The sequence below is a fragment of the Lissotriton vulgaris genome, chromosome 6 (genome assembly GCF_964263255.1).
Source record: "Lissotriton vulgaris chromosome 6, aLisVul1.2, whole genome shotgun sequence".
NCBI lineage: Eukaryota > Metazoa > Chordata > Amphibia > Caudata > Salamandridae > Lissotriton > Lissotriton vulgaris.
In genome coordinates, this window is record NC_141694.1 from 1,114,430,126 (window position 1) to 1,114,457,741 (window position 27,616).

General features: G+C 41.4%; 1 protein-coding gene across 5 annotated transcripts in view; it reads left to right on the forward strand.

Annotated features, from left to right (window-relative positions):
- ABHD12 (abhydrolase domain containing 12, lysophospholipase) overlaps positions 1 to 27,616 on the forward strand; it is a 454,310-nt gene that overhangs the window by 106,412 nt on the left and 320,282 nt on the right. The window lies entirely within an intron of this gene.

Below are 27,616 nucleotides of genomic sequence, written 5' to 3' on the forward strand. Positions count from 1 at the left end.
GGTGACCGCCTCAGTTGCGTCAAGCAGGTACCCAATAAGAATGCCTAAGGAAATGACACTGGGCCCTTCTGACCGTTTCACCGGAGAGGAAGAAGCAGATCAAAAAGACGCCGAGAAATCTAGCCAGAGAGAGAGAGAGAGAAACCCGGAACACCCCAGGAATAGGACAGGCAAGCTAAGAGAATGGGGGAAGAGGAAGTTCTCCACGAGCACCTTACCGATCTTACCATTGAGTTCAGTGGTCCCGGGGGAAAGACGAATGCTGTGACAACCTCTGCCACAACCCCGGGGGCCGTGGCCTAAGGCAAGTACCAATATTTCAGCATTTCTCACTAAGAAGGTGGTGGGAGAGAAAAGCTCAGGGTCACTGACACAATCGCAGTTTGAAAAGTCACTTTACATCACAGGTGTTGTGACGGCACTATAAAAGAAGTTGGGTACCTAACGAATAGTCTCAACATTTGCACTTCTCGTTTATTTTGAGGAAATAACGCACTGCCCACCCTAGGACTACGAGAAAAGCACATGAAGAACCCCCAGTCCAAACAGCTGACAAGACTGCTTAACCAACTATACTGTTATTCTCTGACGGTGTTGAGAATAAACTACACCTAACTCTGAACTTCCAAAAGTCTGACGTATCATTGCGTTACCTCAGACCCCTTTTCGTGTCAGCAGACGATCATCCTTCTGGCGTTATTAGCTGCTCCCCCTCCCCCCTCTAAAGGGGTGAAGAGGCTCCATCTGAATGTAAAGAGAGCTTAGGTTTTATAGTGACCGTATCAAGGAACACCAACTGGAAAGGACCACCGAAGAGAAAGGCTGTGCAGAAGAGGACCATATCTCTGTAGGGATTGTACTCTGCTATAAATCTGCTGCACACTTGCGAAGAAGCATTTCCCAGAAGGCTTGTATTATCACGCCATCTGAGCCAATGCCACACCTACTTCGTTAGCACACAGGGTGCCTGCCCTTACAATTTGTCAGGTGGTTACCTGGGCTTTGCTCCTCACATCCATAAAGCACAATTTCCTGGACAGATCAGGTCCATCGAGAGGGACATTTTGCCTCCTCCAGTCCTGCAGGACTTTCTGATTAGGTCAGTTTTCAGCTGCTCCTTCTAGGAGGTGATCACTGAGGTGTCTGTTCTAAGGTAAGGAATCTGCAATTAAAAGTGTCTATCAGAAGAACAAATTACTTACCTTTGGCAACACCTTTTCTGGTAGAGGATCTGTCTAACCACAGATTCCTTACCGACCCTCCTTTCCTTCCTGCTCTGCAAACTGCATTCTTTCCTTTGGAAGGTCTTCATTTGCTTTAGCACACTGGTCACAACCATTCTGACGTGGCTTTCGGTCTATAGATGTGAAATGTGTCACGAAAGAAACTGATGTCAGCACACTGAAATGGCACCAACATAGGCACTGTGCTCATTACATCTGGAGCGTACGACGTTGACTCCGATCCCTCTGTGCCACCTACCAGGATGCAGAGTTTCTGCTCCAGATTTTCTGGATCTAGTCTGACACCTGTGGGATATTCTAAGGTAAGGAATCTGCTGTTAAATAGAGTGTCTACAAGAAAAGTTGTTACTGAACCTAAGTCATTTGTTCACTAAAGCCTGTGCTCTTGGCTTTTCCGGTGCTAAGAAAAAAAGTTGTATAAAATCATTGATTGGTTTTCTGTATGGAATGTATATAGGAGATCAAACATTTTATGTGATACACAAGTGAGGATTAAGTGTGCCTTTTACATGTAAATTAGTCCACCCTGCATACCAGACAGCCAATAGCATATGGCGAGAGAATAATACTCCTGGATAAAGCCAGCATTTAAAAGACTTGGTAAGAATATTTCTTTCAGACTTCTGCACAGTGAAGCCAGACATTAAAAATAAAAAAAAATCACTTCATTACCTGACTCACCAATGCACCATACCCGTCTATTTCATAGGAAACAAGGGAAGACATCTATTTGTGTTTAGCTTTCAACAGTCCAGTACTTCAACCAGGAATTTCAATTGAATTAGAGTTGTAGCTTTGAAGTAGTCCTCATAGGATTTCTTGCCTGTTTCTGGCATACATTGTGGATCTGAGAGGAATCATACAGTTGTTGGAACTAGCTTACATGTTACATTCTCTTGAAGGGATGCATTCCACCATATCTTCTGATATCGTGGTGTGATTGAATGTAAATATATTTATATATATTAGAATCCACGATCCTGAAGCGCCGAAGACACCAAACGGACACAGCCAGGTACAGACCAAGGATTTTAGAAGAAAATAATGTGCTTTATTCCATCAATGGGGATGGCAGCATGACGCGTTTTGTCCGGGAAACCCGGACTTGATCACATGACAAAACCCAGAGACATTAGTGGTTAAATACTGGTGCAGAAACGGAACTCCTCCCACATAATGATAGACATGAAAGAAATATCTTCCAAAGTATAAAGTGGAACATCCAAATACGCTGTACAGTATAATTCAATGCATAAATGCATACAACTATAACAATACACTGTACATTAATATAAACTCTTAAAAACAGGTAGTCGTATAGAGGGCAAGTGCCCAATGGATTACCACAATATTAAAGTGCATGTAGTAACTTAATGATACAGAAATCAATGTCCGTTGGGTCCGTTATCTGTCCAGTAAATCGATCTACAAAACCACTACTAGATTTAAAGTGCAAAGAAAAAAGTGCAGGGTACATAATCCCAAAATTTGGGAACAAACATGATTTACCCAGGAAAAAACCTGGAGCAGAATAGTTGTAGTGATAAAGTGCAAAATAGCATAAAAGTGCAAAAGTTCGGCAATGCATAAATATTATTCAAGGGGAGATAAAAAGGTAATCACATCTCAATAAATTCATATGTAGCAGCAGTAACTTTGGAATACCATAATTCATGGTGATACAGCTGAATTATAAATAGACAATTTAAATGCAGTATTATCAATAAATTGATTGTATAAATACACAGAGTAAATCTTCATAAACCATCCTCAACATGAATAAATAGATTAAAACCATAAATAGTTATAAAATCCATTATAAGAAATCATGCATATGGTGGAATAAAATATTTACAAAAAGTTGTTAAGGTCTTCTCCCATGTTCAGGCCATTAGGGATCTTACTATTTAGCCTCAGAATGTATTGACTTTCTAGTTGTCTAAGTCTTTTCTCTCTGTCACCACCCCTTTTATTTGGGGGAACTGAGTCAATAACATAGTATTGCAGGTCATTAAGATTATTCCTATGCACCAGCTTAAAATGTCGTGCCACTGGGTAGTTGGGGTCAGAATTAACAATGGCACGAAGATGCTGTAAAATTCGATTAAATACCTGCAACTTAGTGCTGCCAACATAATGTAAATCGCACGTACACTTAAGAACATAGACCGCATGGTCTGTTTTGCAAGTATACACATTCTTAATAGGAATCACAGCATTGGTTAGACCCTCAACAAACTCGCTGGTGTTCACACGGAATTTACATCCCCGGCATGAACTACACTTTCGAAAGCCTGCTTTGTTAGAGAACCAGTTTGGTTTAACCATGGTTTCAGGGCTAGTTTTAACCAGAGCATCCCTCATTGAGGGTGCTCGTCGAAAAGTGATGTTAGGCATATCTTCCAACAAGGGGCCCACCACAATGTCTGTTTTTAAGATGGGCCAATTAGATTTGATAATTTGCCTCATCTTTTTATCTTGGTTATTAAAAGTGGTGATTAGGCGAATGGAAGATTTCTCAGCTATAGGAATTCCCTCTTCAGGAATAACTAAAACAGGCTGTTCTACCGTGGCCATTATTTGAGTTGATAAAGCCCTTTTCAGAGAGTTAGTGAGGTTAGGGATTTCATAGCCTCTACGTAAAAATCTCTGGTAAGACCCATTCAAGCAGTTCATGAGGTCAATCTCATTATTACATATGCGTCTGATTCTTAAAAACTCCCCATAAGGGATGCTTTTAATAAGATGATGTGGGTGGTTACTCTGAGCATGTAAAATTGAGTTTCCTGCCGTAGTCTTTCTATACATCCTAGTCATGATCTCATTGTTTTTGATGTAAACCTCTATATCCAAAAAGTTGACTTTTTCATTGCTGATGTTAGCACAGAATTCTAAATGTAGGGAATTGTTATTGATATTGCTAACAAATTCTTCTGCTGATGTTCTACACCCCTGCCAGATTATAAAGACATCATCAATGAAACGCCACATCTTAACAATGCCAATTTCATTCTCATCCAAGCAATTGCGGATCCTACCCAGGACGTGCCTCTCCCACCAGCCCACGTGTAAACACGCGTAGCTGGGGGAGAAGCACGCACCCATGGCAACACAACGCAGCTGCTGGAAGATTTCATTATTAAAAAGAAAAAAAGTTATTCTTAAGGCATAAATCAATCATGCTGATGAGCACTTTACTATGTTCATAATACTTAATGTCTCTAGTAGATAAGAAGTATTCAATCGCATTCAAACCATCAACATGATTAATAGAGGTGTACAATGATGTAATATCCATGACTAGAAACAGATAGTTTGGTTTCCACACAACTTCCTTCAATTTCATCAAAAAGTCACCAGTGTCTTTCAGGTAACTAGGCAAGGCCTTCATATATTCATGTAGATAAAAATCAACATATTTGGAGAGGGGTTCCAACAAGCTATTTTGGGCGGAAATAATAGGTCGCCCTGGTATTGGTGTTGTGCCTTTATGAATTTTTGGTAGAAGGTACAACGTTGGAGTAATTGGAAAATCCTTCTTCAAAAAGTCAAATTCTTTTTTACTGATAAGTCCTTCCCTCTTCCAAGTGGTTAGATTTGCATGTACAAGAGCTTTTACTTTGTTCAGTTCATTGTAAGAGGCCTTTCTATAACAGGCTGGGTCATTTAATTGTCTTTCTGCTTCCTCTAGATATAAAGTGCGTGGCCACAAGACAATAGTTCCACCTTTGTCCGCTTTATTGACAATGATGTCACCTCTTGACTTGATTTTTTGCATAAGTAGAGAATATTGTTTGTCTCTAAAGCTTCTCTTTTTATTATTCTTAGACACCATTTTATTCAATTCTTTTAATCTTCCACAACCCTATCATTGAAGATGTCGATAGCATCCCGAGGCATTACCGGGACAAACGTAGATTTTGGACAAAAGGGACTATTGCCAGCACTGCCACTACTGATTCCCATAGCACCTAATACATCCTGGGTATTGTTTGGGGCATCGTCATCATTGGCTAGTGAATGAGCAGTTTTAAGAGCCAAGGTGTCAGCAATAGTGAAGTTCTTATGGGTTTGAGATTCACTAATGATTGCTCTTGCTTTTTCACTTTTTTTGTTGGTGGTATGGAATTTGAGGAGTTTGAGTTTCCTTATGAATTTAAAGGTGTCTATTCTGGCTTGCACATATTTAAATCCATTGTTGGGGCAGTAGGACAGACCCAATGAAAGGAGCTGTTTCTCTGCTGCGTTGAGATCAAGTTCCGTTAAGTTAATCACCGTATTCTCTACCTCGGAGTTGCCAGAATGGCAGACGGTGCTCATGGAATTTTTGTCTTTTTCTTGAGAGTTTTTTTCTTTTTCTTTGTCTTTTTCTTTTTCATTAGTGTCATTTTCATTTTCATGTGATGCAATTTTTGTGTTTAAATCACGATTGTTGTCCAGCTCCGTGGCCAACATTGAACCTTCACATGATGATGTGGTGGGTAATTTCAACAAGTTACTTATCATTTCTTTTGGGCATTCCCCCTTCCTTTTTTCTTTTTCCCGTAACTGTTGGCGTTTCCTCCTCTCTTTGCGGGATTTGTTTCGCCTCTTCCTCCTATTCCTCCTGCTGGCTGAGTCCCTCTCGATCTCAAGGTATTCCACCGATCTTCCACCATAAAAACCAATTCCTCAGATGGAGTAAAACTACTACTCCCGAGATGTTGCACATTAGTTTCATCATCAGATCCCCCACTGCTGTAGATAGAACTCATGTCGGTGTCTGATCCATCAGGGGCTCCCACCTGTTGATTTTGAGGAGTTTGTGATGTAGTTGCTGACGTTGGCACAGATGTTGTTAAAGCTTGCCTTTTAACAGATTCAAATTTCCTTGAAAATGTAAAAATTCTACCATTCTCATAGTCAGCCTTATCTCTGGCAAATTTAAAGGCTTTACGGGTTTTTATGGTCTCTTCATATTTATATATATATATATGTATACATGAAAGAAATGTTCCTGTTCCGTCAATGAATGACGGAAACACAGCAGGTGCGGACCTCCAAACCAACCTCGTCACTGCAGCCAAAAGTTTTCCAAAAGAAGATGCAAGTCCTCAAATAGGTGGCAGAGTAAAGTTTTTATTTAAATTAAAGGACAGATGTCCATCCGTAAGCATCATTTGACCTACGCGATAGATCCCAACAATTTGTTCCATAAGACCGTTCGCGTTAATGACGCTGTATTGCGGTTTTGGCAATCCGCTAATAGTCTAATACAGATCGTGGAGGTGGAAATGTTACAACTAAGATGGGACACAAGGGTCTTTCATAGCTAGTGCGAGAGGAAGCACAGGCTTGTACATGAGCACTAATTTCTTTGCCCAATTGATTATCGCCACCACGGGGGGAAGACTCTCGCTCGGTATGGCTCTGGATAGAAATCTACTGAGCCTAATATATACCAAATAAAATTTTCCAAGAAAGTGATATCGGATGGGCGCTCCTCTGAATGAGTGGGTGTGTGAAGTCAGGTTGTCTGACCTGTTCGTGTAACTCTCTCTCTTTGCATTTTCTTACTAATGCGGTGCTCTGTTTACCTGCGCCGCAGCCAGGTGAGGTGGAGCTTTTCTCTCCTGCCAATTAGGTAAACGAGAGGTGAATATCTAAATGAGGTATTGGTGTACATGGAGTTGACACTATGGGTGTTATGAAAGTTCACTTGACACCCTACATTTGGTAACATCTGAGACAGTTCTTGCCCAAATGTTAATGATTGTTTGTTTGTTTTCTGTTTGTCTTTCTATGTATCTGACTGATTATTCTGCAAAATTGAATTAACATTTCCAGCCAGGAGAATGACTACACCTAGGATACCCAGGTGATATCTTTTTAAATATTTCTTCATTCACCACTTATTGAGCAGTAGCGACTTTTGGTCCTGACGAACGCAGCGGACACCTACTTGGGTCTATCAGACTGCAGAAACATGTTGACCTATAAATTTGTATAGTAGCTATTTGTTCAACTACTATATTTTTCGTACTGGTTTTATTGATTTGGAAGCAGAGAGGTACCGATTAAATTTATTTTCCTCTTTCATTTTAATCTTATTTGCACTTCTTTCTTTATCTTCACTCATTCTCACGCACTGATTTTCAGTCATCACCATATGCCCACATATTTTTCGCCCACTGGGATATCCACATTGATATAAATATATTTTTTTCTTCATAATCTTCCTGGTGTGAAGGATCCCAGATGATGACAAGGGCGGTATCGGTCGATAACTGATGGGTATTTTTCACATACGGAAAGTATCCTGTTGACCTTTTTGGCACGTTCACATACATATATTTTCTCAATATATGTTTTCTTCATAACCATTCTCCAGATGTCGGATACATTGTTAGTCAACAGATTGTGTTGTTTTTTTGACCCACAGCTACTCTTTGTTTGCTATACATTCTATATCACCATTACCTCTAAATGCCAGAGCAGGCCTGCAGGTGCATTTTGAACCAAAACACATTCTAGGCACCATGCACCGCTATCAGTCGCCACCTGTTTGGCAATTAAAACGCCGGCACTGTAAAATACCATTACAGTAACCTTCTGGTGAACCTCCTCCAGGTTCTTAACCAGATCACCTCCTTAGAGCATGGTTTATCTCTGAATAGACTACAAAACCAACGCACTAATTTTATGTTGTATGTTTTATGTTGTCTGTCACAATTTTGTTTCCACAGAACTAACAGGCACCTCCAATTTAGAGGCTACCCCACAAACCTGTTGGTTTGTTTACACATTTTTTCACTATTTTTAACTTTTACGGCCTCTGGTCAGGGTGGGCCTTAGCGTGCCCATACCGCTGAGGTACACTTTCCCATGGTCCTGAAGAATGTCCAGTAAATGACAAGATAAGGGCAGAAACTTGTCGACCCCACTCTAAGTGGAAATAGCCAAACGATTACATTTGGTAAATTTTCCCAAACATAATTTTATTATGACAGATTGGCTAATGAATAAAAAAAATTGTGAGACACAATCTGTTCATTTTTAAATACTCACCACACTTATCACCACCTTCACAAAAAAACAGCTCCGCAGTAAATCTGGCGTTGAAGCACACCGGGGAGGCATTAGGCTTCACCCGGTGGGGCCCAGTGTTGAAGCATGTCACCAACCATGTTGGCGAGTGAAGGCCTTCTATACAAACCAATTTGATCAGTAATCTTATTGGTTGGCCACATCCTAGAGAAAATGTTACAGCCTTCATCTTGGAACTCTGGGAATTAGAATTAATTAAAAAACAACACATAAGTATGTAGTGGTACTCTTACCCCCTGGGCCATTTAGGGAGAGGGGCCCAAACTTAGGTATAGTAATAAAATAGTACTTTACCTTAAAAAAAATAGAAGGTAATTCACTGAAAAAAATCAAAGGTTAACGTGATATTATAGTTAGATATGGTAATATATTGCTCTATTGAAAAAAGAAAATATTTACAAATTCACTGAAAAAAAACTAAAAACCAAAGGTTAAGGAGACATTATATTTAGGTGAATGCAGCGTTAAAAATTCGATTTTCAACTTAAAAAATAATGAAATTCACCAATGAAATTCACCAATTAAAGTTATCTGATGTAAATATAACTCATAATAAACTGACAGGGCCAACTTAGCCACTGTGAAGAAAACACTTAGCTTCTCAGGCTTTCTGCACGTGGGTGAAATACAAAACCTGTCACGAACTCTTAATCTACAGAGAAGGGTATTTTATTCACTTTCCAGCTTGTGGCTGCTGGGACCGATTTCAGAGTGGTAAGTTTAGGAGAATGCTTCAAGTTCACGAAGCGCCAAAGAGCAAGCCCTTTTGCAATGGAAAGTTTTAAATTTTTGAACAGGGTTGAAGGTAGAAAGCAGTTCCCCCACCAGCTGAATATGGACTCTATTACCATCTTCATGACACAGCTGAGAAAGATGATCTCTGGTGTCTGCTTAGGACCAACGGCTGATTTTGTCATTCAGAAGTTGAGAGAGCTTGTATTTTACTTATGTTTGAGACTTCATTCTTCATGGGATGGTCCATTGCAGTTATGATATTGAGCCCACACTGTGCTAGAATTATGCTGGTGAAAGTCTTACTTATGGCTGAATCTTATAGGCACTTAATAATCTTGTATGCCCTGCTGATTCACATTTGGCACAGCTAAGCCTGGTTTGCCTCTTATCATTTTACCCATTTCTAACAAATTCCAAACAATCTGCCTGCCTAAGTTTTCCCAGAACTCTTTTTTTATGTTCACTAGTCAGGGACCGGGAGTGTGCAATAAATTTATGTAAAAGTCGTCACACTCCTCTCTGCGTACGGCTGACTGTTCCGGAACCAATGTTTTTATTTAGAAGTATGAAAGAGTATGAATGTGTACTAAATGGATTCAGTGGTTAGGGGAATTATGCATTAAATTAAGTTTTGATATTAAGAACTTATACAAATTAACTGATGAAAAATATTTAATAAATACAAGATCATGCTATGTCTGTATGAAGTAAGATGTAAATAAAATGTTATGAAGGACTTTAAAAAGAATAACAAAAAAGATTGAAAAATGAATTTACAAACTATAGTAAGTGTCATTGATCGTTTTGATGTAACCATTCATACAAGAAATAGAGAGTGAGCAGAAGTTTTCTGTTTTTTGATTATCTTATTACCCCTCTCCCGAAAATGTATATCCGGGTTCCCTTAACCAGTTTCCCAATTCCCTCTACAGGGGTTATTACTTTCCTCTTCCAGCTGCTACCACATTTCCTTAACAATGGTAAAATGACAGATTTTCCATACTTTCCGATTTTGAGATCTGTTTGTCTTGTGTCCACGCATCTCTAAACTAAGATGTAACTTGTTTTTATAAGACTCTTCCTATTGCAGATTGGGTATTTCATAGTGTTACAATGCAGGTGTTACTGCAGTTCTACTTAATGGATCTCCATGTATAAACCTTGGAAGGGTGAAGGACTGAGACTCCCCTATTTGAACTCTAGTCTATGGTTTGCAGTTTGCATACACCGAGCATTTACTTTACTGCTATATTTAAATGACTGCAATATGCTCAAAGCCTCAAAGATAGCCTCCCTCCCTCTATCGCACACAATAAATATCTCCTTGCTCCAATATGAGAGTTAACCCTTTCTTCAAGACACAGAATTGATGTCCCCGTCAGTGAAATCACAGCTTCTATCACTAGAACTGCTCCTACAGCTCCTGGGTGCTCGTTAACCAAAATGCCAAGAGTTGTGGAAGTGAAATCGTGCCCTCTTTGATCTCCACAACACCACAGAGTTGACCACTTATTCCATACTTAGCCCCTCAGTATTCATCTATTTTCTGCTTCACAGTTAGCCAAAGCAAGGAGTGAGGAAATTGCATGAAGGAATGTAATATAATTTTTTTGTACATGCTCATCCTTAATAGGGTAGAGTTTTCAATCCACAAGCAAAGTGGTGGCTTATATAATCCTTATAAGAGTTTGAAAACAATCACACAATTGTGTGGAAAAGAGACCACACCTCAAATCAAACTAGATAATATGGAGCGTTCTGCTAGGTATGAAATTACTTGCAAAGGAACAACCACTTTAACAAAGAACACTGACGCCTCCTGTACTCCAAAGCCTTAAGGCAGCCGTAATCAAATGAGATCCAGTCAGAGGGGGCAATGTGCCTACATCTTTGTTTAATACTGTACTGGCAAATAGACAAATACAGCATTTTTGGAAGAGATCAATTTTGATGCCAATTTATAAATGTAGCCCAAAAAAAGTTAAAAGTAATTACCATGATATAGCGCTACTAGATGCCGAAGAAAATATGTTTTCAAGCATTTCTTGGCTCTCATGTCAGAATAGGTTAAAAAGTCTATAAAACAATTTTGTTAAACATGATTTATAATTAATTTATAAAGTTTTGTAGATCTTAGTGTTAATTTATTCTTAGTATCTTGGCAATAACAACATTAGGAAACAAGAACTTAAATACCCAGGGTTATAAATTGTTTGTTTGCTATATTGACTTTCACAACTGCTTTTGATTGGATTGATAGAAACAAACTTCGGTCTAAATTACTGAAGTGCGGGAATTGATAACACCTTGCTACAACTCATAATTGATGTACATATATGCACTTCAAGTGAAATTATCAGATGAAAAGGTCTTATCCCAAAAATTAAGATGATCAACAGACTGAAGCAAAGTTGTTTCAAGTACCACTTATTTTTTCAGCTACATTATACTGCTCAGACACATTATTATATAGTGATGCAGGTTTCTCTAAGCTTGGTCAAACCCCACTAATATATGTTGCGTATGCATACGATCTTGTACTTTTATCCTTCACACAAATGGTCCATAGCGCCAATTACATTATTTTCAGGCTTACAACAATTTAAATGCATTCAAAATAAATAGTGGGAAAAATATGTTCTTTGAGTGCACCAATTAAAGCTAGATGATGAAATGATTCAACAAGTATTATATTACCCAAACCTCTATGTCAAAATAGATAACAAATGACATTGGAACTATCCTAAGCAATGTAACTGCCCAAGTTTCAGGTATTACTGGCGCCATAAAATGGCTCTCTAAGAAATACTTGGAGCAATCATACCATCGCAACTAAATTAATTCTACTTGAATCTGTTGCCCTGAACCAGCAAACAATACAGAAGCTAGATAATTTATTTGTAATTAGAAATAGAAATTTCTTAACCCCTCGCCTGCTTATGACGAGCCCCGCTCGCCATGAGGCACAGTGGAGCTGTGCTCATGACGAGCTGGGCTCGTCATAACCGTCGCACCACTCCCCCGCGCGGCGAATTCCACACCTGTGCGGATGTTCTATGTGAGTGGGCGGAGTCATGACGATCCCAGCTCATCATGAGCACAGCTGCACTGTGCCTCATGACGAGCTGGGCTCGTCATGAGCACCGTGGCTACGCGCCCAGCCCCCCTCCCCCCGCACAGGAGGGGAATTACCCCCGCGGTTAAGGGGTTAAATTTCAGGTAATCAGGATTGCATCGCCTGACTAAGAGTAGTATTGTGTATCCTATCAGTTATGGCCAATTATAACATCGAATTTATAAATGTTGTGTGATTGTTATTTGGCTAAATTGAATCCTTTTAAAGCATTGGTCCCAAGGAATGGTGTAATGGTAGTCGAAAGTTTCTTGCTCTCTGGTAAATCAGTAACTAACAAGAACATTGGCAGTTCACCAGTTACCAGCTATTAGTGCTGTTTCCCTTAAGTAAAATCAAGAACACGGGTTACTAGTAAAAAAAGAGACCGCAGTATAGACAAACCAGGACTTGACTAGCATGTAATGTTTTCCCATCAATGAAAGATGTAACATAACTATGCAAACATGTACTGAATGTGAAGTAAAACGCCTCTTGCTTCTGTCCCTCGTCGCTGGTTTGATCTGCAGGCTACAGCAGTTCTCCACTCTAATCCGATCGCTGCTGTCATGCTACTGATAATGTTAGCAGCATGTGAGCGGCACCAGGAATGGATAGAGTGGGCTGCCTTTACGGTCCCTTAGACCCTAAGGACCTTTGCCTACTCTCCACCTAGCTGTCTTAGACAGTTGTGTGGAGAGGTTTACACTGTGCATGTCAAGCTAGCCGTCGCAAGACAGCCGGCCCAAGTGACCTGCGCAGTGTCAATGAGCACAACTCCCCTGCTGCCAGTCAGCAGCAGTGGCCCTCCCCGAAACACAGCTTGGGCTGAGGGAAGCGAAAAATAAAATGGTCATAAATTATTTTTATTACCACTTTATTTTTCATCTTTTGTTGCGCTGACAGCAAGGGGGGGCTCTCTCTGCCCTAATGAAGGGGCCGCCACTGCTGGCATCATCGCTCTATGCTTTTGGGCCGCCTCCCACTCGTGCTAATGTGGTCCATACAAGTTACCCCATCTAGCTCCCACTTAGTGGGCAGCGGTTGTCAGTAGCAGCCCCCTCAGTCCTCCAGCAAGTCCATATTTGCTTAAATTTGTAGGGAAATCCCCGGCTTTATACATCTCTTCCTAAGCCCTCATACAACAGCCAAGGTTCAATTCAATACCCCACCATTTGGCTATATCCCGCCTTGTAAACGCTAGGGCTACATTGCAGAAGAGAGGCCTGTATCTCTCTAGCGTTTGCTCCCACTATATGCCCAGTGTAATCAGTTGGGTCGTGAGTTGTATCTGTACCTCCGTTACCTCGGATATTCGCGCTCCAACTCTCCTCCAGTACCTCCGCACCGGCGGGCACCCGCAACTAGTATGCAGTGGGGAGCCTCTTTAGCCACAACCCCTCAGGCACAGGTCGTTTCCACTGCATCCCATTTTTTTGTGTTCTGTCTCCCTTATGCAATACGCTCTGTGCAGCAATTTTAGCTGCACTCCTTATGCAGTAACTTTATGCTTTATTTCACACGTCAATTGCAGACCTGCATTACTTGTTGTAAATATTTTTGTCCACCCTAAGCGTGGAAGGGTATACTCAGATGTGAGTCCCTTGCTCATTGCACCATCAGGATTCAAGCAAGCCGGGCCGAAGACGGCTGAAATGCCAGAAACCGGTCCCCGGTAGCTTGTTTCCTTCCCAGTGTAAGAATTGGCTTTTGTAGTTTGGTTTGCCCTGTTCCCATCATGCACTGGGACAGGAAAGACTAATTTGCATACAGCCAGGTTCTGAAACTGGGATGGTGCAGTGAGCTAAAAAACGGTGTTGGATCTAGCCCTGATCTCTTGACTGGGTGAGAGTATTCTGTTTAATTCAGAGACTCTGTCCCTCACCACCCCTTGTTGTAAATATTTTTGTCCACCCTAAGCGTGGAAGGGTATACTCAGATGTGAGTCCCTTGCTCATTGCACCATCAGGATTCAAGCAAGCCGGGCCGAAGACAGCTGAAATGCCAGAAACCGGTCCCCGGTAGCTTGTTTCCTTCCCAGTGGAAGAATTGGCTTTTGTAGTTTGGTTTGCCCTGTTCCCATCATGCACTGGGACAGGAACAGACTAATTTGCATACAGCCAGGTTCTGAAACTGGGATGGTGCAGTGAGCTAAAAAACGGTGTTGGATCTAGCCCTGATCTCTTGACTGGGTGAGAGTACTCTGTTTAATTCAGAGACTCTGTCCCTCGCCACCCCTTGTTGTAAATATTTTTGTCCAGCCTAAGCGTGGAAGGGTATACTCAGATGTGAGTCCCTTGCTCATTGCACCATCAGGATTCAAGCAAGCCGGGCCGAAGACGGCTGAAATGCCAGAAACCGGTCCCCGGTAGCTTGTTTCCTTCCCAGTGTAAGAATTGGCTTTTGTAGTTTGGTTTGCCCTGTTCCCATCATGCACTGGGACAGGAACAGACTAATTTGCATACAGCCAGGTTCTGAAACTGGGATGGTGCAGTGAGCTAAAAAACGGTGTTGGATCTAGCCCTGATCTCTTGACTGGGTGAGAGTATTCTGTTTAATTCAGAGACTCTGTCCCTCACCACCCCTTGTTGTAAATATTTTTGTCCACCCTAAGCGTGGAAGGGTATACTCAGATGTGAGTCCCTTGCTCATTGCACCATCAGGATTCAAGCAAGCCGGGCCGAAGACGGCTGAAATGCCAGAAACCGGTCCCCGGTAGCTTGTTTCCTTCCCAGTGTAAGAATTGGCTTTTGTAGTTTGGTTTGCCCTGTTCCCATCATGCACTGGGACAGGAACAGACTAATTTGCATACAGCCAGGTTCTGAAACTGGGATGGTGCAGTGAGCTAAAAAAACGGTGTTGGATCTAGCCCTGATCTCTTGACTGGGTGAGAGTATTCTGTTTAATTCAGAGACTCTGTCCCTCACCACCCCTTGTTGTAAATATTTTTGTCCACCCTAAGCGTGGAAGGGTATACTCAGATGTGAGTCCCTTGCTCATTGCACCATCAGGATTCAAGCAAGCCGGGCCGAAGACGGCTGAAATGCCAGAAACTGGTCCCCGGTAGCTTGTTTCCTTCCCAGTGTAAGAATTGGCTTTTGTAGTTTGGTTTGCCCTGTTCCCATCATGCACTGGGACAGGAACAGACTAATTTGCATACAGCCAGGTTCTGAAACTGGGATGGTGCAGTGAGCTAAAAAACGGTGTTGGATCTAGCCCTGATCTCTTGACTGGGTGAGAGTATTCTGTTTAATTCAGAGACTCTGTCCCTCACCACCCCTTGTTGTAAATATTTTTGTCCACCCTAAGCGTGGAAGGGTATACTCAGATGTGAGTCCCTTGCTCATTGCACCATCAGGATTCAAGCAAGCCGGGCCGAAGACGGCTGAAATGCCAGAAACCGGTCCCCGGTAACTTGTTTCCTTCCCAGTGTAAGAATTGGCTTTTGTAGTTTGGTTTGCCCTGTTCCCATCATGCACTGGGACAGGAACAGACTAATTTGCATACAGCCAGGTTCTGATACTGGGATGGTGCAGTGAGCTAAAAAACGGTGTTGGATCTAGCCCTGATCTCTTGACTGGGTGAGAGTATTCTGTTTAATTCAGAGACTCTGTCCCTCACCACCCCTTGTTGTAAATACTGCATTACTTCCCGGGCACTGACTACAGTTACAGTACTGGCTTTCTTATCGAAATAATACCATTCTTGTAGCATTTGAAATCGTGGGAAAACATTGTAAAATCCAAACCTTGCGCCTTGCTCTGGCACCTCAGCTGCCCCTACCCTCCACACAGTCCAGTGCGCTGTACAGCAGCTCCTTTAATACCAAAATGCAGACCGTAGATTTGCTCCTTTTTTATCAAATTGCCAGATGCTGCGACTCTATAACCAGGGCTACTATCCTCCATCTTACAGTTGGAAGTCTGTAGTACATGTAAGGAAAGACTGTCTATTGACTCGTGCAAAACATTTATATTCATTGTGCTACCCTGGAATGGTGCTTCGCTGAAATAATGGGCATATTACATTTGTTTCATTTTTGTAAGTGGTTACAAGAGAGTTTGCACGATGGCCATGAGACAGATCTGCAGTGATAGCCAATGCAGGTGTATTTTTAAAATGTATTTTTGTGTTATGTAGAGAATAGGCTTGTTTTATGATGACATTTTCCAACTGCATAATTGTTTTGCAAAGATACTGGGACTGAGCAGTGTTTATGGCTGTAAAACTCAAGAAAAGAGAGGAAAAAAAGTGCTATAAATAAAAGATTTTGCTGCCACAACAGTTTGGTCACTGGTTTCAAAGTATGCCGTGCGTAATGTCCCTCTTCACTTGTACAACAGAGTATACAAGTTAATGTAACTGCCATTCCCATATTCTGCTTTCCTTTAAATTCAGAGCCCTAAATGAAGATCTCTGCACTGAACTGAAACCTCATAAGCCCTCTACAGCGTTTGATACTGTATTGTATTTTAATTGCATTTATATAGCGCTTACTACCCCGGACGAGGCGCCGAAGTGCTTTTTTCGGCGATTGGCATGCTACTGCAGGATCCATAGAGGATTAGTGTTGAATTAGTATAGTAAAATATGAAAGTAATTTTAAGTGGTGGATAGGTTAGTCAGTTATTTGGTTTCGGAAGGATAGCAGAAGGATAGAAGAGGAAAAAAGTTTGTATTTACAAAGCGCTTGTTACCCCTTATGGGGTGTTGAAGCGCTTTTTATTTATTTTATTTTTTTTGCGAGTAGCACGTTACTCTGGAAACCCATAAAGGATTAGTGGGGAATTAGTATGGTGAAATATGAAAGTAATGTGAGTGGTGGATATTAGTCAGTTATTTGGAGTGAGAAGGATAGCGGTGGGATATAAGGGAAAAAAAGGTTTGCATTCATATAGCGCCTGTTACCCCTGATGGGTGGTGAAGCGCTATTCTGGTGGGTAGCACACTACTCTGGAACTCATAAAGGATTAATGTTGAAAATTAGTATAGTAAAATATGAAGTAATTTGAGTGGTGGATATGTTCTGTAGAACGTGGCATATTACTTAAACAACGGAGAGAGATTACAGGGACCCCAGGTGCTGCCCTTGGTTAGATTCAGTCGTTCTTCCCATACTGAGGCCAATAGATCAGACCGTGACACCTCATAGTACCATGCACCCACGTCTTCAGCTCAAAGAGGTGTAGCTGCCTGCAGAACCAGGCCCCTCACTGATAAGTAACCTTCCATCCAAAAACAATCTACCGGTGAAAATTCAAGTGACAAGAGCACCTAGACAGGTCGTTCATATTCAGAACCGACCCCACTGTAATGTTCTTAAAACATCTTCAAGAGCACTGCCAAATGACCTGAAATATTTGGCAACATTAATTTAACAAGCCTTTGACTATTGAGTACTACTCTAGTGCCCTGGTAAAACAGAGCGACCCATTTTGTATTCTAGTTGGGCTGAATGCCCCTTTATACCCCAGATCCCTGGCATATACATTGGATTGTTTTCTTACAAGTTAGCTCAGCCTTCTAAATTGCCTCCGAGGATCAAAGCTCCAATCTGCCATATTTCGGCCTCAGTTGTATGCATAAGTACATATCTCTAAATGCGTACCAACTGTAAGACCAAGTAAGCTAGCACATATCGTGTCACAATCTACTCCCTCTACAACCATCAGGAAGTCACTAATACCATGTTTATATTTATAAATGATATTCATTTATATCCCTGAAGTAGCGCCTGGGCAGTTTGATGCTACGTGAAATAGGACAAACAATACATACCACAGATAAGGTTCTTCAGAAGAATGCAACAGTGATGGATAAATGACTTGACCATATGTAGAGGTTTTCTCCAAATCATTTGGGATTGCAATCAGCCATACATTTAAGGCTTGCAAAGCTTGACAGAAGACCAGATTAAAACTCAAAACATGGGGGGGAGGAGCCAAGATGGCGACCTGAGCGGACGTGCAGCCTCTCGGCACCGCCGGCCCTGGAGTCCCGCACCGAAATCCTGCTTGCCATCCTGATGCTTCTTAGACTGAAATGTGCGGGAAGCGGAGCTGGTTCTGACGGTGTTCCTCCGAATTCTCCACCCGCCCGGAGACAGAAGATATCGGACGGATCGCCTTAGCCCAGGACCCCGCTCGCTCCACAGCGCTTTGCCGGACCTCGCGTGCTTCGAGACGGCTGATTTGCTACGGAGGTTGTGCAACGGCGAAGAGTCATCTTCATTTGTATACTGCCCGGCCGACGCCTGCCGCCAAGAATCACCGCGTGTACACTGAGTTACACGGGGACAGGGGTGAGACGTGCTTTGCCTGCGGTTCCTTTGTCCGTGGCCGCCATGATGCTGGTCGGCTCCCATTGTTGCTCTGCCCGGCACCGGTGCGCCCCTCTCTACTCTGCCTGATTCACCATCCTTCCGGCGATTCCCTGCCTACGCTGCAGACCGAGGGGGATACTGAGTATTCCGGGGACGACAGCTGCTGATCGGTCGCGCCCTGCGACCCCCCTTCCCCTCCCCCAGCACTCCGGTGGATTGAGGGCAAGATGGCGATGCCTGCTATCCTGCAATGTGGGGATGACAACGCGCCCTCAGCATGGGACTGCGAGCTCACTTTCGTGCAGGGGGCCGGAGCACATTCTTCCTCCGGGAGTGCAGAGCTAAGGGAACTACAGCCTGAATGGACCTACAAGGATGTGTTAATGACTTTGGGTGAGCTACGATCAGAGATGATGCATAATTACAGTTTACTGGGAGCGAAACTTGATGCATGTGCCCATGCTCTATGCCGGGAGCAGGGGGTTCATCCCCGACGGAGTGTGGATTTGGTTTTGCTACATTCTATCAGCACACCGCCGCCTCCGAGTGCTACTGTTGAGGTTAAGGTAGCTATTGCTGCGGCTTGTAGCGACTCGTTGCCACCCATCAGGACTGTGGCTGCAACATTGTCTCCCCTTTATTCCGTGCCTGACTGTATGCCTCATTTAACAGCTTCGCTGCTTTGGACAACAGCAGCCTGTCCTCATGCCCCTTTATCTGCTCCTTTCTTAGGGACTTTGATCTCCCTGCTTCGTGACTTTTGTCGCTTGGGTACTTCGGAAAAGTTTGTGACTGAGGGAGGTACACTTATTGGGGACAGGCGACGCTCTTTCAGTGTTTATGCACCTCCCCCCTCCTCAAAGCGGCCATTTTCTTTCGCCAACTTGGACTGCACTGGACTACCACGGAGGGTGGGTGAGAGGATGAGTCCCAGATCGGGCCAGGGCTAGGCGGTCCCTTTGCTAAATTGATACGCTGGCGGGTGGAGACTGTGAGGGACCCAAACTCGGTCTGTTTCATTGCACAATGTGAATTGACTCTCCCTAATTGTTAGACTTTTGTTGAATCTATTTGTTGCCGATATTGGGGTGGAGAATGTTTACCGGGCCGGCGGTGTCCGCGCATATGTGTAATTGGCCCTCCTACCGGCCTTTCTTCAGTGGGAGTTATAGGATAGAATTTCTTTTCTTGCTCCCTATATCACTGGTTTATATTCCTTATGCTTTCTCTTTCTTTCTTCTCTCCTTCTTCTCTTCTCTTGCTATATTTCGGGTTTATGGGGCGACAGACACTCTGCTGGGGGGGGGGGGGTAGGCCATAGCCTCTGCATGTGTGTAGGGTGGGGGGTTATATTTCAGTTTCTGTTAGTTTCTATGGTGCCTATTTTTGCTCTTCTTTTATAATTTTCCTTTTTCCTCTTGGCCCGTGTTTAGGCATACTGGGTGAGGGGTGGCGGCGGAGACATGAATGGGGTGTTGAGACTGATACTGTAGCGTGGATATCTTGCTGCCATCCTGCCTAGTGGGGACTTGATTGTCGAGATGTGAGATCGGTTGGGAACTGTAGCCAATGTCATGTCCCACCTGCATGGACCTTGCTCTTTATTTTATTATTTTCCATGTTTCCGGAACAACACGACCTGAGCTCAATAGCTGCACAAAAACTTAAAATTAACCTTCATTGCTCCTGTGTCATGGTATTGCGGCGCCCTCCAGTTTGATTTCTAAATAGTAGCTGATGGTATGACGTATGACTATGTCGCCGTATTGCATGCATTCGTGCTTCATAAGTGTTCGTGGCCGGCCGGATGGTTGTGGGCCCGTATTTGTTCTTTACTTTATGCACAATAAAGGTTTTCAAAAATAAAAAAAAATAAAAAAAACTCAAAACATGGCCCTTTTCCCGATATCTAGGCATATCTATACAATAAGCATAGATTATTCATGAGTTGTCTGTCTTTTTAAGAGGCATGGGGCAGCATCACTTCTTTAACACTTGAAACATGGGTAGAGGAATGACCTGACAGCTAGGGCGGTCGACCTCGAAGCTGCAGAACCGGGTTCGAACTCGTCAGGGACGCTTAAAATCCTGGGATTCTGGGCAAATCACTTAATTTCCACATGCCCAACACAAAAAAAGAAAAATTAATGTGTTTGTCTGTAACGCAACTGGTGGTCATGTAAAGCGCTCTGATACGTTCAGGTCTAGTTTGCGCTATATAAAACTCCCCAAAAAACAAAACTCACCTCTTTAGTCTGTATGAGAGTGTTCACTTTCTTTTGCCAGTGGAGAATCATGAACCAGGGTACTCTATGGATTGATTACAGAAGTCGAGTGCAGACATTATTCCACCCAGGTTTACAGCCATGACTTCAATGAGAACCCACCTTGTATCCAGGAAGAGTAGCACTGAAAAAGATAGGCAGATTTAAATATATTCTGGACCACTACCTTCTGAATCCGATTCTCACATTGAATAAATGAAGAATGCTCCCCCACCTTACACTATGGTAGCAGAACAGACTGTGACTTGTCAGTGCTCATTGGACGAGTGGAATGTGCATAATTCCAAATATCTGCTTGGGGGGTGGGGGGCATCAGAGAGTTATCTGACTTATAGTAAGCAAGGCTCTTAAGGTGGAGACCCTTCTTCTCAATTTTTGTGACTTAAACCAGCAGTGTACTCACGGCCTTAACAGCCATGGGATATCACCCCTATGACATCAGGGTGTTGTTCCGTACAGTAACATGAAAGATTGGATTTGTATAGCCTCTTAACCAAATCAGGTGGATGAAGCTTCCGTCTGGTGATCATAATCCACTTAATGCTCAGATTTTGTATGAAACAACCACGGTCAGCTTTGCACCCTACTGAAAGTGTTGTTGACTATTGTGCCAGTATTTACAAATACAAAAAAAGATATCAACCAGTTGGAGGGATTGGCCATATTTGCAAATTTAGAGTCGTAGGTATGTGAGGATTTCTGACTTTTTGTCCTTTGCCCTTCTGTGAATTGGAACAGCTTGTGCTGTTTAATAATTGCTTGCATTTTGCTACAAGACTAATCAACATTATTTAGAATCTAAACGATCAAAACAATGCCAGACAAAATGGTCAAGAAAACGATTACAAAACCTATTCAAAGTGGAAATCTATCATTTTTATGTTCAAAGCAGGATATGAAAACCGCTAGTTGCTCACTACATGATTGCCACTGTAGAACTATGCTGAGGATTAAGTGGAGAGCTCACCTAGACGTCAACTAGGAGGCTTCTACATACACATTCTTATGGATATAGGCAAACCCTCCTTAACCATGTTTTGTACATGGTCATTCATGTTTTAACCTTGTTTTTGATGGCGCATATGGCCATGGGTAGAAAGCCCTCCCTCCTGTAGTAATATCAAACACAGGAAGGCAACATACATTATTTTTCTTTAACCATGAAGTCTTATGACATGCAGACTTCAAGTTATAAATAAATAAATCCAACATGAAATTTCTGCTTCCATGCCTGCCTTTACCCGAGGTCTGGGAATTGTTACACACACAGTCTAGGGAAAAAAATCACACAACTAAACTGTACAATCAATTGATTGTTCGTGTTTCTGAAATTGTTATTGAGAGTGGAGGGTAATGAAACAGTTGCTTGACTGAGCCAGCAGAACATTCTTTTCTTCCTGCCAAATCATTCCGTGATCTGCCAAAAACCTACACAACTGTGATGGTGTATTTGCAGAACAAGACAGTAAGCTAATTCCCAGTGTTTTCAGATTTGGAACTGATGACGTTTCTCAGGACTTGTATCTTAGTTTAGGTTTTAGCCAGATTTATGTAACAAAACGTAGAGGACTTGACACGAGTTTTGCTTAGCACTTAATGAAGCCTTCCTTCCCACTTCCTCATATAATCATCCTCTCCACTCTCACTACAGTGCCTCACTCCAGCCCCGCCACACCTACCTCCTGCTGTCATGCATTGTACATATCCCTACAAATTTCCTCCTCATGTAACCTTCATTTGCACTCTAATTTCACACCACCTTCTTGCCCTCTCCAAATGCTAATTTCATTCCTCCTCTCCACTCTACCTTAACCCATAAATATATATATCTAATATTGCTCTATATGTATCTATTTACACCTTTCCTCCCCACTCTTTCCCCTGTAATCTTACATTCCACACAAACTTCTTTCACCCTCTTTGCTCACTACCAGCTCTTTAGTTACCCCACCCCACTTCTCCAGGACTCTCTTCAAGGACCACTTCTCTATAGTTCTTTCAGGCACTTGAAACCCCATCATTTCCCTTTCCTCCCTGATGCACATCCCACATGATCTAACATATGTAGGTGGCTGTGCCACTCTTCCCCCAACCTACACTTCCAGGCCATTTCAGGCTACTTCTATCCTTTATTTCCTCCACTCCTTTTCCAATACCGTCTTCCCTATGCTGCCCACATCTCCTCCCCAGTTCACTGCATTTCTCATGTCAGTTAACCATGTTAAGTCCTTACTTGACCTCTTGGACCAGGATTATAGGCTCTCTAATCCTAACACATCAATGGCTTTGGCACGTCTTCCCTCCGTACCTCGACCCCTATTGCTTCTATCCAGCGCCCTTTGCTCTTTCAATTACCTCATATTAACCCATGGCCCCTCTTCATACTAATGCTTTATCATTGTATAAAAACTGACTATCTACCATAAGATCTCAGACTCTAAGCTAGACCAGCTGTTCATCACAAAATGTCTTTAGGAAACAATGCCTTCTCAGTCCTGCCTGACGCAATTCCACCCAGATATAGATTCTAACATAAAACTGACTGCAGATGTGTGGGTTGTGAGAGGCGGGCTCGCTGTAAAGTGTACCTATAGTCCTGTCTGTAACTTTACCTATACCTTAATTTGTGTTCCTCCGACGCTCACCGGAAGTGGGAATCATCAGATGGTTGAGGGGGGGGGGGGGGTCTAAGTGAACTGTTGTTGTTGCAGTTATGTCAATGTATACATTTGAAGAAAAATAAAATAAAAATATATTTTTAAAAAAACTGATTGCAGATTACAGGAGATTTCATTATTCTCCTGATTTCATGATTCTCCTTATAGATTTCAGACCTTCAAAACTTTGTCACAGCTAGGTTCAACTCACTACAGCCACTATCCCCTCTCGCTCATTCCTCCTGATTACAAACCTCTACCGAACAACACAGCATTTACAGATTCCTTCCTAGGTGCTATCTTGAACATCATTATAAACCACCACAATCGCTCTGTCCTGGGTAACTTGAAAATCTGATTCAACTGATCTCCAATCTGGTCATATCACACTAATGGGAAACCTCCTTGTCATCTGGAGTAACAACAAACTCATCTCCTTGTTAGGGACGGAATGCTTAGAATGCCTTTTAGTTCCTTCTTGACGGCCCAATGAAAGTGTGACTCTTCTCATTAGCGACAGTACAATCCTGCACAGATTTGTATACGTCAAAGGTGTCAAGTGTCTCCTTAAGAAGTACCCGTTCAGAAGCAAAAAACTATAAAGGGCAACATTTCTCCATGGCAATAGCTGTTGGTTGATGATAGAGCAATACTGGAGCGAATAATAAGGCACCAAACTTCCTCCAGCATCGGGAGTAAGAAAAGAGCCAAGCAAGGAAATCCAATAGAAGTTGTAGCTGCTAGAAACAAACACCAGGGACAAAGTGTAGTAGCTAGGGTGTGAAGAATGCTTTGAAAAATAAGGGAACACGTGTTATGATGCATCCTTCACTTAAAAATACCTCCTTACATATGATTCAGACTGGAGCTGACATCACAAAAAAGTGGATACAAATTAGGGTAAATTAGACGATAAAAGGTACGTTGTGGCCCTGCACAAACTCAAACCCACCAGGTCAGACACCCCAACTCTGGCCTATTCATGAAATAGAGAATTATGAGGATACCTATGGTTAGGTAGTGTGTATTATAACTCTTTTTATAATGTAACCATATAGTTATCTCTGAATACATTCACTGTAATATAGACGTGAGTCACCAATTCAGTTTATTGCAAAATATTTTTCAAATCAGTTTACACCACATACATTTTTCAGTCGAAAATAAATTATTGTACAACAAGAACACATTTTTGTTTAAAATTCTTTTTGCTTGGGGATGTAAATCTTGTGAATATTCTCTATAACATCTAACTGGTGTTTTTTTGGCATGTGGATGCTTCTTTCAGGCTGTATACATCCCACAACACAAAAACAAAAACGCTAAAAGTAAAATCTAGAAAACACCTTAATAGTTTGAAGATATAGAATACACCTTAATGGTTTGAAGATACACAGGATATATATATCCTATCAGGCAAATAGTACAGCATCATATTAAAACGTTTGTGTTGTATAACAACATGCTCTTAACCACAATAGTTTCCCAACAATATCTTCACCTTAGAGTTATTCTAGAGACTGGCTTTCAGATACGCTCAAGTTTTCTTTTGAGTGTATATATATTTTCTAATGGTTAAGCTGCAACATTAGCAAAACTAATAAGAATTATGAATGTTATTCTGTTTATAATAAAAAAAAGCTATAGCATTTGATATTCTTATTAACTTAGACTGACTGACTGACTGATTAACTTAGATAAACATTTTTTTCAGTGATATAATTTTTATGAGTTGTGAACTAAGTAGAGATTCAAACCAGCATCATGCTATAAAGTTGAAGCAAACCAGTGGATAAGTATGCAGGGATCTCATTGCGTTTCTACGCTTCCCGGTTCAGGTTCAGGGAGTAAGCACTAAATATGGACTAGGATCAAAAACATGGAATTTTACATAGTATTAGAACATTGGAATGTTGGGGGCTACATTGAAAACAATGGAGTGCTCTGGGCTTATAATGGCTGGTATAAGCCTGGAGCTCCAACGTTCCAATGTTTCGTCTGGCTGTGAACAAAGGGTTCAGGGAGCCTGAGGGGATTCCAATCCCCTCACGCTCCCTAAAGGCTTTGTTTTTTTTGTTAAAACATTCTGTCCTCTAGTGACAGAATGTTCTAATAGCCTTATAGCCCTTCGTAGATGGGCTATACCGCTATTAAAGTCCCTCTCCCTTGTTAAAGGCCATCACCTTCGGCTCGGGGCCTTTTAACGCTGGAGAGGGCCTTTAATAGCCGGTATAGCCCTCTACGGCGGGCTATAAGGCTATATTACATTCAGAAAACATCCCATGGTTATGATTAATAAACAGATTAAAGGTTAGATTTACAATGGCAACTATAACATTTAAAACATTTACATGTCATAATAGAACTAAAATAATTACATCGGCGGGTGACCATAGGGAGTTGCTAAGAGTGCATTCTTTTTACAAAGAAACGGAATTAAGGGCTGGAACCTAATACGTTCAGTGCATTCTAATATGAACCTTCTTGACGCCACAAGAAGAGGGTACATTTATTATTATTCATTTTCAAAGGTTTCAAAAATATCTAATCTTAACAATTTCATAAATGATTCACTAGGGAGTTACTCCAAATGTAGCATTATATTCATGGTGTATGATAGCTTTATTACAACACTTTTATTTCAAAATCGGTCCATATATTGATCTGTTGTAGACAATGGAAGCCAGTAATCCCATGGTTGTGTTGATAAACCAATTGATATGTAGATTTTCAAAAGCAAAATATTTAAGTAAAAAGGAGTTTCCCCCACATAAAACAATAGAAACAGTTACATCAGGAACTGGATTGGTAGATGGCTATTAAAAGTTGTTAACATAGCATTCTGTATAAACAGAAACTAATTAAAGGGCTAGAATCTATTATGCTACTTACTCTGAACCATTTTGACATCACAAGAAGAGGGTAATTGACTCTTAATAAATATTATTGAAAGTTTATAAAACACATAAGAGATAAAATCTAAACTGTATCAAAAGAATGAAATATAGGTGTTGGTCTTTCCCATTTATTTTCACTGGGGTATTGCTTCAAATACATCACTGATATTCACAGCATTCGTTGCTTCGTTACACCTATTTCAAAATAAGCCCATATTACGGCTGATCTAAACATTGGAAGCAAGAGAAGAATTTAACAAAAAGATGCAATTGGGACATAAGACCATTTAACTAGTTGACCAAAAATAATTTAAAGGATACATAAAAACGTTCTAAAGAGCATACAGTATGTGAGCCTAATGACCTACTCAAATTGCTAAGCGGTTACCATATCCATTACATGTGGCCTATTTCTACCTACATATGCTTGGAGATAGCATATGACATCACAATAAGATGATTGTAGATTGAGCAGTTTGAGAGGTAATTAGTACAAATAAATAAAAAACAAAGTGTATTAACCCATAATTTAAAGTGAATGGAAAATAAAGCAAATGTATGAGCATGACCTCAGTTGTAAGTCTTATATAATATTTTGATAAGTAAATTAAATATAAGCAGTCATTTTGTAAAACAAAAAAACTAAACCTAGACCATGAAAGAAGAGTATTTTTTTCACTATAATAGGAAAAGAATTTAAACGAATGTTTGTTATTGTTAAACAATACTATATTTTCTAATGTTAAATGTGTCTGATGAAAACCGATTTGAAATCCATTCTGTAATAAACTGCTTTCTTACACCACACCTATATTCTAGAGTGAATGTATTCCTAGACAACTATGTAATGAAATTGTAACTAAATCTTTAACACTCCCCAACTAATTATAGGCATCCTCTCAATATTTATTTTATTTCTGTAACACAGGAAAAAAAGGCTCTTGGATTAGAAACCTCTCATATCATTTTAAGGGCAGACCATCCTGTTGGCAGTATTATCTGTACATTTAAAAGAAGTCCAGGTTTGACATCCTTCATTCAGCGCTCAATTTGACAGTTCCACTAGCACTCTTTATGCCTGGTCTCCATGCAGCTAATCAAAGTCCTCTTCGGATGGCCGCAAGCACAAAGAGGCCAGGTGGCACGAATGCTGAGTCATGCTCTGGGCTCTATGTCCAACCACTTGTTGCCCAGCAGAAAATGGAGGACTGTCTCCTGAGCATGTGCATCTCTGGTAAGTTTGCAGAGCTTAAAGGAGGGGATGCAAGGGAGGCAGCA